This window comes from Pongo abelii, chromosome 2 (assembly GCF_028885655.2).
Source record: "Pongo abelii isolate AG06213 chromosome 2, NHGRI_mPonAbe1-v2.0_pri, whole genome shotgun sequence".
NCBI lineage: Eukaryota > Metazoa > Chordata > Mammalia > Primates > Hominidae > Pongo > Pongo abelii.
In genome coordinates, this window is record NC_085928.1 from 38934079 (window position 1) to 38950457 (window position 16379).

A 16379-nucleotide genomic window follows, 5' to 3' on the forward strand; every position below is an offset into this window, starting at 1 on the left:
TATTTAACCTTCATTTATTTTCCTTCATGGTTTAAATTTTCCATTGTGAGGGGGAAACTCCTGGATCCCTAGCAGTGCTTGCTGAAAAATGTTAGTTTCCCCTCATATTTTCACATCCTCAAGACTAGCACAGAATAGGAATTCCTCATAGCTAGAATTTTATTGACTTATACAAGAGAGACTTTGTTTGCTCATTTAACAAATATTAAATGAGAGCTGACTGTATGCCAGACACTACTGAAGGCATAGAGGACTAAACCATGCAGACTAGATCCCCTCTCAAGGGATGGCATTGGGATAAGGAGGCAGTAATAATCAAATAACCGAATAAATAAGATTAGTGGTGCATGCTGTGAAATAAGACGGAGTGTTGTAATAGAAAGTGTTGGGGAGGCCAGTGGGGAAGGGCTACTTTTAAGTGAATGTCAGTGAGGAGGTGACATCTGAGCTGAGGTTTAGTGACTAGAGGAACCTGCTATGCAAAGGCCTAGAGGAAGAGAATTCCAGCATGAGGGATCAACAGGGGCAAAGGCCTCAAGAAAGGAAATATCTTAACGTACTCTAGAAGGGCAATGTGGCAAGAGCATAGATAGATGGGGTAAAGTGGGGAGAAGTCATAGATAAGAATAGGGTCAATCATGTAGAACCTAATGGACCATGAAAAAAAGTAAATTTTGTTCTAAATGCAGTAGGAGGTTACTGGAGATTTTGATATGGAGATTTAAATAACCCATTTCATATTTTCATAGCACTACTCTGACTTTTTTATAAATTATAGAGGAGCTCAAGTAGAACAAGATTTCATAATAATCAAAGCTAGAAATAACAGTGGCTTAGACCAAGGTGAAAAATGATAGAAATGAAAAGAAGTAAACAGATGTGAAATACATTTTTTAGATGGAGCCGAGAGTTTTTGTTGATGGATTGATGACATCTACTAACACGAGGAAGACTCAGGAAAGAATAATTGGCAGGGGGTGGGATTTAAGACCTCTCTTAGGTAGAACTAAAATTGATAAGTGTTTTAGAAATTCAAGTGAGAATGTCAATTGTGTAGTTGGGCTAAGTGGTACTTAGTTAAGGTTAGAGTTTGGGGAACATCTTTCAATTAATTAAATCCAAAATGAAGAGAATCTCAAATGAAAACATGCATAGTTTGGTATGGGGAAAAAACTTCTCAATCTAACATCTCTATTTCTGTCACTGACACCATTTTTCTCATTACCCATATTCAAAAAGTTATATTGAATTCCTTTTCTCCCCTTCACTTCCATATTTAGACACAGTATTTATCATCATGGTATTTATCTGCTCCAAGATCTTTGATGACTCCCAATTGGATAAATTATTTAGCCTTCTAGACCTGCATCCTTATCTATTTTCCAGCTTTCTTTCCTCTATCCCCTATCATGAACTCTTGGCTTCAACTGAATGTATCTCTCCAACTGGAATCTACTTGTGCCATATCTGCTTCCTTGTCTGAGGTGGCTTTTCCACTCCTCTTAGCTGAGTCTTACCTGCCTTTTGAGGTTCAGATAAAATTCTACCTCCTCCAAAAAATACTCCTTGGGTTCTCTCAAACCTATAGACAATGTTTGTGTTATCACTTGGACCATCGTTTTCATGATCACTCTGAAATTAAGTGTGTGGTATTGATAACTGTCCATTACTCTCTTCCATGTCGTGTCTATTCAGGAAATCATATGCTTCTTTAGGCTAGAAATTTGACATATCTCTTGATAATTAACAATTGCTGGCCAAGTGAATTTGAAATTCAACTTAACCATGTAGTTTCCTTTGAAACATAGCTGAGACTATATATTTAAAATACAGTCATCTCTTGATATCCTCGGGGGATTGCTTCTAGGACACCCCTCATGTACCAAATTCCTCTGATGCTTAAGTCTGTTATACGATATATGCAGGTTATATACAAATACTTTGACATTTTATATAACAGACTTAAGCATCAGAATCGTTTTTTTTTTCTGAATATTTTTGATCTGGATTTGGTTGAATCCACAGATGTGGAACGCATGGATACAAAGGGCTGACAGTACTTCATTAAAGAGCAAAGCAAAACAAGTAAATCTTAGGTGGGGATTGAATGAAAGAACATGTAATTTGAACACAGAAGTCTCACAGAAATTTTGGGAGGTTTTACCAAGAAAATGTGTATAAAAATCCTTTGCACCTGGCCGGGCGTGGTGGCTCATGCCTGTAATCCCAGCACTTTGGGAGGCCGAGGCTGGCGGATCACGAGGTCAGGAGATCGAGACCATCCTGGCTAACATGGTGAAACCCCGTCTCTAGTAAAAATATAAAATATTAGCCGGGCGTGGTGGTAGGTGCCTGTAGTCCTAGCTACTTGGGAGGCTGAGGCAGGAGAATGGTGTGAACCTGGGAAGCGGAGGTTGCAGTGAGCTGAGATCATGCCACTGCACTCCAGCCTGGGCGACACAGTGAGACTCCATCTCAAAAAAAAAAAAAATCCTTTGTACCTATAAATTACCATCTCAAATTATTCTTAGCATGAGGGATTCATGAAATGAAACACTTGGGCATCCATATTGCAAATTTTAATGGCTTGGCTGGCACTATACCTTTGTCTCTGGCCCCATAGGATATTTTTCTTATACTCTGAACTCCTTTCATTTTTAATTAAAATGTTTAGAATTAAATAGCTGAAGTTTATCACCATTGAATTAATGTTTATTACTATCTCCTTGTGTTGTTTTATTCATTCCGTTTGAACTGGAAAAAAAGATGCAGTATTAATTAGTGGCAAGCACATTTAGCACACTCTGAAATATGCAGCCTCTAACTCTTCTGAATCAATCCACCAAACTCTCTCAACCAGATTTTGAAGAAGCCTGATTGAGAAGACATGCTGCACCCCTTAATCATAACAATTCACACATCAGCTTTGGCTTCTTTGAAGTTTTCTGCCGAAGCCAGAGGTAGAAAAACCACCTTTCATACTTTCTTGTTTGTTCACAAGAAATGAAACACTTAAGAATTGAGATAACGTATATACATGCTTCCTTCAGTTTATGCTGACAATATACACAGGGCGAAAGCAAAATATATAGCATCTGTGTTAAGAATGTAAGCTGGCCCTCCAGCAACGTGGAGTCAGACCAAGCTTGACAGTGTGGGCCAGAGGGAACCACATCCTGTGGGAAGCCCTAACAGCATCCACTGCTCTAACAGCATTTCACTTCCACCCTATTGCTATTTGACTAAACAATCTCTTAAATGTTAATGGCCTTCTCCAGAGCTGCAGAGGGATTGCTAGTATACTGAGGGTAATTTTTAAAAAGTCATTATAATAAACTGTACTTGAGTCCATTTCAGGTTTTAATTGTGTGCTAAGGGACAAAGGGAGCTATCAATAAAGTGAAATAACATAACAGAACTGCAGGCAAAATCACTTGGCTATCTCAATAGATGCAGAAAAGGCTTTCAATAAAATTCAGCACCATGGAATACTATGCAGTCATAAAAATAACAAGATCATGTCTTTTGCAGGAGCATGGATGGAACTGGAAGTCATTATCTTTAGCAAACTAACACAGGGACAAAAAACCAAATACCACATGTTCTCACTTATAAGTGGGAGTTAAATTTCCACATGGACACATAGAGGGGAGCAACACACCTTGGGGCCTATCAGAGGGTGGAGGTTGGGAGGAGGGAAAGGATCAGGAAAAATGGCTAATGGGTACTAGGCCTCGTACCTGAGTGATGAAATAAGCTGTACAACAAACCCTCATGACACAAGTTTACCTCTGTAATAAACCTGCACATGTACCCCTGAACTTAAAATCAAAGTTAAAAAAAAGAAATTATCATTTGTTTTACCTGTGAGAGTGTCATTATGGCTATGGATTTTTAAAGTGCTCAAATATAAGAACTTTTCCTCTCAAAATTTGGTTTCAGGATTGCTTATACTTTTACAAATTATTAAGAATTCTAAGGTTATTAAATTTTTATTTTTAATTATTATGTATACATATTAATTGTACATATTTATGATTGGGCTGTCACCTCAGGCATTTATCATTTCTTTGTGGTAGGAACATTCCGATTACACTCTTTTAGTTATTTAAAAATATTTAATAAATTGATGTTAATTATAGTCACCCTATTGTGCTTCTCACTACTAGATCTTATTCATTCCAACTGTTTTCTGTGCCTATTAACCATCCCTTCTTTATGCCCCACTCTCCACTATCTTTCTCAGCTTCTCGTAAGCATCATTCTAGTGTCTAGCTCACTGAGTTCATTTTGTTTTATTTTTTAGCTCCTACATATGAGTGACAGCGTGTGATATCTGTCTTTTTGTGCCTGGCTTATTTCACTTAACAAGATGGCCTCCAGTTCCACCATGTTGTTGCGGGTGACAGGATTTCATTCATTTCGTGTATGAATAATATTTGATTGTTTATATGCTCTGCTTTTTCTTTACCCTCTCATTGATGGCTACTTAGGTTGATTTCTACTTGGCTATCGTGAAAAGTGCTGTAATAAACATGGGAGTACAGATATCTTTTCGATATACTGATTTCCTTCTCTTTGAAGATATATACTCAGCAGTGGGATTAATGGATAACATGGTAGTTCTATTTTTAGTTTTATGAGGAACCTCCATACTGTTCTCCATAGTGGATGTATTAATTTATATTCCCACCAACAGTGTAAAACGGTTCCCTTTTCTCAACATCCTCGCCAGCATTTGTTATTTCCCGTCTTGTGGATTAAAGCCATTTTGACTGGGGTAAGATGATATCTCATTGTAGTTTTGACTTGCATTTCTCTGATGATTTGTGATGTTGAGCAGTTTTTCTTATACTTTTTGGCCATTTGCATGCTTCCTTTGGGAAATGTCTATTTATATCTTTGGATTATACTGATTGATATGCATGTATTCAAATTTTAAAACTCAAATTAAAACAAAACATTTGTTTATGAATTTATTTAAAAATTATAATAAGAATCCAATTACATGTTAGCATATTTTTACAAAAATAAGTACATTTTCCAAAGCAAGAAGAAAAAAAGATAAGTGTGGCATTATTTCATGTTTACAAATCTTTAAGAGTTTTTTTAGTAGAAGACAAATGGAGTCTCATATTTTCTTTTATATTCAATCCTTTGTGATATCACAGGTCATGTAGCCTCTGGAAAACTTCAGAAGAATGGAGATAAAAAGGCAACCAGCATCTTAGTATTATTATAATAATAACCCCCCTGAAAGGATCTTAGGGACCACCAGTAGTCAACCAGAGCATGCAAAAAACAACTATATTAGAGATACATTCTGATATATTTAAAAATGAAAAAAAAAAGGTTTTTGGTACTAACTTTACTATAACTAGGGGTTGGAGAAAGTGATTGAATATGTATTTGACACAATATTTTCCACAATTTAAGAATGGTTTAAACTAGGTGATGAGTACATGGGGTTCATAATACAAATTTCTTTCTGATGTTTAAATTTCCCATTAATAAAAATTTTAAAAAATAAAATTTACTTAAAGGAAATAAATTAAGTAAATAATAATACAAGTGTTTTGCAAATGAGGAAGATATTTGACTGTAATACAACTATGATTACAGTATTGAAAATTTTGGATAAGAAAAATAATAACCTTAGTCTCTGAGAATTATCTTAGGAAAATATGAATGAACATATTATGAGCAATATTATATTATTGTAACATTTAAACTTTTTGGAAAGACACACAGTTTTAATTCCTTAATTGAAATTTGGTGAGTTTTTGCCATGAACACATCAACAGATATAAAGTTAATATAAATTTTTAAAGTTGGATGAAATGGAGTTAAGAGATGTTTTGTGTTTAAGTTTCCTAGACTATTTGTTTCTTACAGTAGTAATTAATAGTTAACAGTTGGCAAGCAAGTCTTCCCTGAGAAAACATCAATCTTAAATGATTTTACAGGTAAGTTTTAACAAGCTTTAAATTATGTAATCATCTAATCTTATGTAAAGTCTTTTAAAGTGTTGAGAAGTATTAGCATGGGTCATCATTTTATTCTACAAGAATAATGTAAACTCTTTACCCAAACCAGAGAAGAGCAAAAGAAGAAATAAAAAGTATTGGCTCATTTCACCCTGGATATAGCTGCAAAAATCCTGAACAAAAAATTAGCAAACTAAATTTTAAAATGTATAAAATGCATGATATATCATATATGATGACATTAAGCTTAATACCTAGAATTCAAGGAAGATTTGTTGAACATGCTTTACTATATCAGTAGATTAAAGGAGAAACCTGGAAAACTGTGCCAACAGATGAAGGGGAAAAAAACATGACAAAATTCTTAGTAAACTAAAATTGAAAGAGAATTTCCTAAATCTGATACATTCATAAAAAACCTAAATTAACATAATTCAAAATTTGAAAATATTAGAAGCATTTCCTGTAGAACCAGCAGCCATATAAAAATACTTGTTATACCACTTCTGTGAGAAATTATATTTGAGGTCCTAGTTAGTACAATAAGCAAATAAAAGCCTAATGATGGGGAAGGAGGAAAAAAACTGCTATGATTTGCAAATGATGTGAATGTCAACATGAAAACCTGGTGCAACCTATAGATGAGTTATTAAAAATTATAAGAGACCTTAGTCAGGTTATTGGATATAAATTCAGCATTCAAAAGTCAAGTGCATTTCTGTATGCTAGGTACAAAACTTAGAAAATGAAATTTTAAAGGGGTAATATTTGCAATAACAAAAAGAGCTATAAAGAATTTAGGGATCAACCAAATAAAAATTTGCAAGATTTATTTACCGAAACTAACAAAACTTTACCAAACAGTACAAAGGAAGATACATGTAAATTGCAAGATATCCTATAGATGAAAAGATAGATCCAATATTGTCAGAATGTCAATTTTCTCCTAAATTATCTCAACATTCAGTATAATATGACAAGCCTATTCTAAAATTGATTTGGGATAACAAATGGTTGATATATATTTAAATAAGAATATTAAGGCATGGAGGATAGCCAGATATAATACATATTGTCGAGCTATAGCAATTAAGGGAGTGGAATATTAATGAAGAAATAGGCAAATTAACCAATGGAAGGGCACACAGAGCCTATAAACACAAATATTTGAACTTTCATGAATGACAAAAGTGAAATGGCAAGTCACTGGGAAAAGAAAGAGGTATTCAATAAATGAAGATTGAAAAATCAGTTATCTGTATGGGAAAAAAAGGAACTTAGTAGATTAAGAAATGTGAAAAGAAAATCCTCATTCTTTTAGGTTAAAATACAGCTGAAAGGTTTTCTAAAGAAGACAAATATGTTAACTATAAAAAACTAATAAGTTAATTGGGCTACAATTTTAAAATTATGTTTAAGAAAAAACTTCTTAAAGAAACTTGCTTTCCAGGTACAAACTGGTAGTAGATATCTGTGACAAAAGGATTACTCTCAAAAACATATCAAGAATGCTTACAATAATAAAAGAAAAAACCTCAAAAGAAAAATCAGTAAAAGACATAAAGAGACATATTACAGAGAAGGCAACATGTGGTCACACATGAAGAGATGTTCAGAACTTAAGAAAATAAAACCAAAACCCAAATGAGATACCACTTTACACCCACTTGGCAGAACCTAAGAAAATCTGACAGTACCAAGGCTTGGAGAGAATGTAGATCAGTGGAAACTCATTTACATTGCTGGTGAATGTAAATTGTTACAATGACTTTGGCCAGATTTGTGACTTTTCTTGGTATATTAAATGAACAAATTGTATATCCCAGAAATTCAGGAAAAAAGTTATTTCTGGGCCGGGTACAGTGGCTCACACCTGTAATCCCAGCACTTTGGGAGGCTGAGGAAGGTGGATCACCTGAAGTCAGGAGTTTGAGACTAGCCTGGCCAACATGGTGAAACGCTGTCTCCACTAAAAATACAAAAATTAGCCTGGTGTGGTGGTGCACACCTATAATCCCTGCTACTTGGGATTCTGAGACAGGAGAATCTCTTGAACCCAGAAGGCGGAGGTCGCAATAAGCTGAGATTGCACCACTGCACTCCAGCCTGGGCAACAGAGCAAGACTCTGTCTCAAAAAAAAAAATATATATATATATAAATATATTTTATATATATGTATTTCTGTACATACTTAAGAGAAACTTTGAATGTGTACTGAAGATATACCAGAAATGTTTTTAGTAAAACTGTTTGTAATAACACAAAATTTGAAACAAACAAAATGTTTATTGACAAGAGAATGGATTAGTAAATTGGGGCATATTCTTATAGTGCAATACCATAGATGAAATAATGCAGTTCTATACAATAATATGGATAAATCTTGGTAACAAATGCTAAGAAAACAACTAACAAGTACTAGCACACTCTGCAAAAGTATGTTTTTTATGACATTAAAAAGTAAGCAATATCCAAAGTATCCATAAATACATATTCAAATACATATATTCATATACACATGTTTACACACATATCTTTATAGATACATCTAAACATATATTATGTATACATATATTGATTTTATATACAGATACACATATATTTGTATACATATGATTAAAACTATTTTCACAAAGAAAGAAAATTATAAATGTACAATTCATTGTGACTTTTTTTTGAGACGGAGTCTCGCTCTGTCGCCAAGCTGGAGTGCGGTGGTGCGATCTCAGCTCACTACAATCTCTGCCTCCTGGGTTCAAGCTATTCTCCTGCCTCAGCCTCCCAAGTAGCTGGGACTACAGGCATGCACCACCACGCCCAGCTAAATTTTGTATTTTTAGTAGAGACGGGGTTTCAGCATGTTCACCAGGATGGTCTAGATCTCTTGACATCGTGATTCGCCCGCCTCAGTCTCCCAAAGTGCTGGGATTACCAGCATGAGCCACTACACCTGGCCTTTGTGAATATTTTTAATAGGTAATGGGATTCAGTATTCATTTTCTTATTTAACAATGAATGAATGAATGAATGAATACAAATGAGCGGTGCATAGACCAAGGATGATAGTGTGTCATGAGCCAAGAATTATTATTAAATCCATTCTGTTCAGCTTAGTTCCAAAAGTGACAAGAAGAAAGCATAATAAAAAATAAAACTGTACAAAACTAGAAAAATATGTAACCAACTGGTCTTGGGATAACATATGGCTTTTCAAGCATAAGAACATTAGGAAATCATTAGGGAATTATTGGTAAAACTTACTATATGTAATTTAATATTTGCAAACACCAAAATTGCTGTAAACATAGTGTAAGAACAAATATTAACCTAGAGGAAAACATTTGCAAATGAGACACATGGTTAAACTTTACGTATATTAAGACCACTTATTAATAAGAAACACATTAGCACCACAATAGAAGTGTGAACAATGACCATATAGAGGATTCATAGAAAAACTATGAGACCCCAGTATGAATTTTTAAAACATGTTTTATTTAAATGAATAGAAACAAAATAACAGTGGTCTAGTATTTCAGGTAAATAAGTCAGAATTCCTTATAAAGGGTAAAGATGATACTGATAAAAAGATGCTTCTACTGTATTGCTGGTATAAAAATAAATTTTGACAAGCTGTCAAAATGATGTGATTATGCTTGAAAATTATGCTTGAAAATTCTTCTAGAAATGTTTATTTTATAAATATTCATCGTGTGACTTTTATATGCCAATTATTGCAAAGCAGTAGCAATACCATGAAAAATGATCTTAGTTGCTGATTTAATTGACCTTATTGTATAGGGAAGAATATAAGCATTAATAAAATAATTACATAGAATTGGTAATTACCAAGTGTAATTACTTCTATGAATGTAATGTACAGATGTCATGTAAACATATAACAAGAAATCAGAGTTCTGGACATAAGAGGTTTCCCTTGAAAAGTGGTAATTGACCTGAAACTTAAGGAACAATGAAGAATTAAATAGGCTAAATCAGACATGGTATGACATGCCTGTAGTCTTAGCTATTTGGCAGGCTGAGGTGGGAGGATCGCTTTAGTTCAAGTCCAGTCTGGTCAAAATAGTGAGACCTTGTTTCTAAATAAATAAATACAGTGAAAAAGGTGAATTCTAAGAAGCATTTAGAATAAGATTGGTGATTGAGGCAGTGATGAGATGATCTAGGGATTTGGGGTCCATAGTAAAGTCTCTGGTCTTTATTCCAAGAGTAACCATTTAGTTTTATAGATTGTGTTGGCTGCTGCATGGGACTAGATTGAAAGAAATTAAGATGAATTATAGGAGCTCATCAAAGAGACTGTTTAAAGTATCTAAGAAATAGGTGATTGTAATTTGACTAGGGAAATGAACAGAAAAGTTTGTTATAGTTTTATTTTATTCAAGTAAACAATGTCTGATATGGTTTGGCTGTCTTCCCAACTAAATCTCTGCTGTTTCCCCACTCAAATCTCATCTGGATTATAATACCCATGTATCATGGGAGGGACCCAGTGGGAGGTAATTTAATCATGGAGATGGTTACCCTCATGCTGCTCTTGCTGTTCTCATGATAGTGAATGAGATCTCATGAGATTTGATGGTTTTATAAGGGGCTTCCACCTTTACTTGGCTCTCATTCTTCTCACTCCTGCTGCCATGTGAAGAAGCATGTTTTTGGTTCCCCTTCCATCATGATTTTAAGTTTCCTGAGGCCTTTCCACCCATCCTGTGCTGTGAGTCAATTAAACTTCTTTTCTTTATATATTACCCAGCCTTGGGTATTTCTTCATAGCAGTGTGAAAATGAACTAATACTGTAAATTGGTACCATGTAGTGGGGTACTGCCATAAGAATACCCAAAAATGTGGAAGTGACTTTGGAACTGGGTAACAGGCAGAAGTTGGAACCATTTGTAGAGCTCAGAAGAAGACAGAAAAATATGGGAAGGTTGTGAACTTCTTAGAGACTTGGAAGGCTCAGAATACAGAAAGACGCAGCAAAGTCTGAAACTTCCTAGAGACTTGTTGAATGGCTTTGACAAAAATGCTGATAGTGATATGGACAATGAAGTCTAGGCTGTGGTGGACTGAGATGGAGATGAGGAACTTGTTGGGAAATGGAATAAATGTGACTCTTGTTATGCTTTAGCAAAGAGACTGGTGACATTTTGTTCCTGCCCTAGAGATCTGTGGAACTTTGAATTTGACGGAGATGATTTAGGGTATCTGGCAGAAGAAATTTCTAAGTGGCACAGCATTCAAGATGTGACATGGGTGCTTTTAAAATTATTGACTTTTATTCATTCATAAAGATATGGCTTGGAATTGGAACTTACGTTTAAAAGGGAAGCAGAGCATAAAAGTTTGGAAAATTTGTAGCCTGATGATGCAATAGTGAAGAAAAACCCCATTTCCTGGGGAGAAATTCAAGCCTGCTGCAGAAATTTGCATAAGTAATGAGGAGCCGAATGTTAATCACCAAGACAATGGGGAAAATGTCTCCAGGGCATGTCAGAGAACTTTGCAGCAGCACCTACCATCACAGGCCTGGAGACCTAGGAGGAAATAATGGTTTTGTGGGCCGGGCCCAGGTATCCCTGCTGTGTGCAGCCTAGTGACTTGGTGACCAGCTTCTCAGCCACTCCAGCCCTGGCTAAAAGAGGCCAAAGCACAGCTTGGGCTGTGGCTTCAGGAGGTTCAAGCTTCAAGCCTTGGCAGCTTCCATGTGGTGTTGAGCCTGCAGGTGCACAGAAGTCAAGAACTGAGGTTTAGGAACCTCTGCTTAGATTTCAGAGGATGTATAGAAATGCCTGGATGTCCAGGCAGAAGTTTGCTGCAGGGGTGGAGCCCTCATGGAGAACCTCTGCTAGGGCAGTGAGGAAGAGAAATGTGGTGTCAGAGGCCCCACACAGAGTCTCCATTGGGGCACTGCCTAGTGAAGCTGTGGTAAGAGGGCCACCATCCTCCAGACCCAAGAATGGTAGATCCACCTACAGCTTGCCTGGAAAAGCTGCAGGCACTCAATAGCAGCCCATTGAAGCAGCCTAGAGAGGAGTTATGCCCTGCAAAGTGAAAGGAGCAGAGTTTCCCAAGGCCATCGGAGCCCACCTCTTGCATCATCATGACCTGGATGTGAGACATAGAGTCAAAAGAGATTATTTCACAATTTTAATATTTAATTACTGCCTTGGTGATTTCAGACTTGCATGGGGCCTGCAGCTTCTTTGTTTTGGCCGATTTCTCCCATTTGGAATGCCTGTATTTACACAGTGCCTGTACCCCCATTATATCTAGGAAGTAACTAATTTGCCTTTGATTTTACAGGCTCATAGGTGGAAGGGACTTGCCTTGTATCAGATGAGACTTTGAACTTGGACTTTTGAGTTAATTCTGGAATGACTTGAGACTTTGGAGGACTGTTGGAAGTGCATGATTGTGTTTTGAAATGCAAGGGCATGAGATTTGGGAGGGGCCAGGGGCAGAATGATATGGTTTGACTGTGTCCCCACCCAAATCTCATCTTGAATTGTAGTCCCCATAATCCCCACATGTCATGGGAGGGACCTGGTGGAAGGTAATTAAATCATGGGGGTGGTTACCTTTATTCTGCTCATGCTATTCTCCTGAGAGTGAGTGATAATGAGTGAGTTCTCACAAGATCTGATGGTTTTATAAGAGGCTTCCCTCTTAGCTTGACAGCATGAAAATTAACTAATACAATGTCCAAATGTCCTTTAAGCTGTGTCCATGTAATATGGTATTATTCAGTCACCCACTGAAATTTGCTTTTGAAGAATAGTTAATGACTAAGACAAATATACAGTGATATAAAGTAGAATGGAAAGCCACACCTGCAGGATGTACTTTTATTGAAAAGCTAAAAGAAGGAGAAGGAAGAGAAAGAGGAGGAGGAGGGAGAAAAGTCTATGAAAATATTACTAGTTTCTTTGTTATGTAAGAGTATAAATGAAGTGTATCTTCAATTGTATGTATTTCACTATTTAGTAAATTTTAACAGTAAGTGTATATTGCATTTAAAAACAGAAAAAAATGAGATATGATAATATAATTTATTTCATATTTCTATTTAGAAAATTATAGCCAAAACATGAATTAAAGAGACTCAAGAAGCACATCTGATAGATTTGCATGTGTAATTCATTTTGTAGATTAGATAGCTGTCAAAGCAAATATGCCACTGGGATAACTCAGAGCTTTAAAAGCAGTGGTCTGGGTAACAGTATTTTCAACACCACTATGATAACCTAACTGGGCTATGAAATGCACAGATAGCTGATAAAAAATTATTTCTGGGTGGGGCTGTGGGGGTATTTCTAAAAGAGATCAGCACTTGAATCTGTAGACTGAGTAAAGCACATGGCTCTCACCAATGTAGATGGGCATTACCCAATCTGTCAAGAGCCCCAGTGGAACAAAAGGCAGAAGTTTTGGGTGAGACATCCATCTTCTCCTGCCCTCAAATATTAGCACTCCTCATTCTCAAGCCTTTGGAAGTGGACTAAATTACAACACCAGGTTTCCTGGTTCTCCAGCCTGTAGGCAGCATATCATGCAAATTCTTAGCCCCTATAATCATGTGAGCCAATCCTATAATAAATCTACCCTTATACCTCTATCTCTATTTCTGTCTCTATATCTGTATATCCTATCGGCACTGTTTCTCCGTAAAACTCTGATTAATACAACTACCAAAACCAAAATTATTCATCCTGTTTCTTTTAAGTATCAAGAATATTTGTTGATCCATTGAGAGTCATAATTCTTGTGAAGATTTGCAAATCAAATGCAGATGCCTGACTGACTAGGTAACCAAACAGAATCAAATGGGGTAATCAGCTTCAATGGTATGATTTATATATATTTTCATTTCTGTTTCTCCTCAAATTCTCCTGGTTTTATTAATATTGTTAATAAATAATGTGAGCAGAAGTCAGCATTGCCAAGTAATTAAACCCACAAGTTCTTCAAGCAGACTGCCTGGGTTTGAATTATGTCTCCCTTCTTGCTGGCTTTATGACTTGGAGCAAGACATTTAACATCTCTGTGCTTCAGAATCTTTATCTATGAAATGGGGATAATGGTAACACCTTCACAGGACTTTAACAAGTGGTGACGTGACTTGCATAGTGACAAAGAACATGGTTATACAGCCTAGAAAATTCTCAGGGTCTCTTCTGTATAGAAGGAAGACAGGAAGTGCCATCTCCAGGTTGCTTTGTGGCCAGGGAAAGGTTGAAACTCCTGTACCATCTCAAGTGTTTCCTAGGAATATGGGATCCATATTTCCAGACTTGTACTAGGAAAAGTCTGAGGCATTGGCATAAGATGTCTTACTGACTTTCCAGCTGTAATACTGAAAATATTTTCATTTTCCCAAATGCACTGTAAGTACCAAGTGAAGAATGCACTGTAGATAAAACTAGGCTCCCTAAACTGTTTGCTATTTATAAACAACTTAATGTGAATTCACATACTTATACTGACTTATTTCCTTATGTAGGTTTTATACTAAATCTATTTAAATAGCATTTTGGTTAAGTCCTCAAATTTAGCATCCTTTAAAAGTACTTAAACATTGCTGACAGCTAAAATGTTTAGTTTTCTTCTCAATCCCATGACCAGCTCCCATGATTTAATGATTGACAGCAATGCACAATTATTTTCTTCTTTCTTCACAAAGAAAGATATCCTACAAGGATCATCAGAAATCAACAAGAGTAGATATTAGGGGCTTACTGGTTCTCTTTGAAGATTCCAGGGATTTAGATCTAAGTTGAACTGAGTTCAGATGATGAAGTAGAGCAACAAATTTTCTTCTGAACCTTGTTAATTTTTTAGTTCTAGGAAGTTGATGTGTCAATGATTACCATAATTCTTACCAGCTTAAAAAATATGCACAGTGAAAAGTCATAAAAGTCAATTCACCACATTAAATGTTGATGAAAGAAATTGCATTCTTAACCTTTGAGTCATTGATGTTGCAACAGCCCCATATCTTATAGTTCTTGCTAAAGGCACACAGTAGTTTAACAAATATTTTGCTTAACTGTATAACGCCTTGATTATAAAGGGTAAATGGGAATTCTAATCCTGAAAGGTTATACGTGTGCAGGCTCATAGGCCAAACTCAGAAGATGATGGGAGGACTTTGATTCTGTCAGCCATTTATTCACAGGAAGATCTGTTTAATAAGAAGTTCACTTGTAGGACTGGCTTTGCTGCAAGCATACCAACTCATTCTATTATTCTAAATATTATGACATTCTTTCCTCACTTGTAAAATTGGAAGAGATTTTTTGGGGAAGAAATAAGTGAGTAATTGTCTTGGATCTTTGGAAACAATTGTGAATTACACTGAAGGCAGCTGTGGTAATGTAAAATTTTTGGACACTTAAGATGAGCCATTTCTTGTGCAGATCCCATTTATGGAAAGCATCTGATCACACATCCAAAAACTCTCCTGGCTCCAAGTATCTTTGCCACCACAGTGATTTTGAAAGATATCTAGTGTTCTAGACTCACTAAAAAGTGAATTCAATAGTGATGATTTAGTGAATGTTATGGAGTGCAATACAGATCCTTGCTTTCAGGACCAGGGCACTCATTATCCCATGTTACAGGTGTTGGTTGCCAATAGCTCTGAGTTTCTCTCTGGGAATTCCCCTCAGCTACAGGAAGCCACCTCTTCTAAGGTTGTATTTCCTTCCCTGGGACAGTCTGCACCCAGTGACTGACTGTTGATGAAGGTACAATGGCCCAACTTTATTGCCTCCATTTGGAACTACTCTGAAGGCCTTTCCCAGCTCCAGAGCTTCCTGGAGGACTGGCTGAGACCTCTGTTTGGTTGTGTTGCAGTTCCACTTGTCCCTCTCCCTAATACTGCAGTTTTTCCATCATTTACTGGTGGTGTTCCCGAGAGCTCTCTCCCACAAAAATCTCCTGCATACAAATCTTTATCTTAGAGTATCTCTCACAGGGAGCCTATCCTCTGACAGATGAAGTCAGGAGTGACTCCAGGAAATAGATTATAAAGTGAAAGTCTGGGAGCTGTATCTCCCTCTGGCCAACTGGTAATGAGGACCCCATCATAGAAGGTGAGCAAAATACTCATAGCCCCTAGCATGTTATAGTGGTTATTGTGAAAACTTTCACTAATTGTGAACTGGAACAAGATACCTGGTGAAAGGAAATGCACAAGTATGAGAGCGTCTTAGGCATTTGAAAGATTCTGAGGAAATAGTAATCATAAGGGCTGTGGAATCAATCAGACAGCCTTAGCTGGGTGCTACTGAGTCGTTGAAGAAATACCTTAAAATGCTGATGATAATTAACAATTAAATATTAGCTCTGAAAGCTGGAGAGCTTTTTT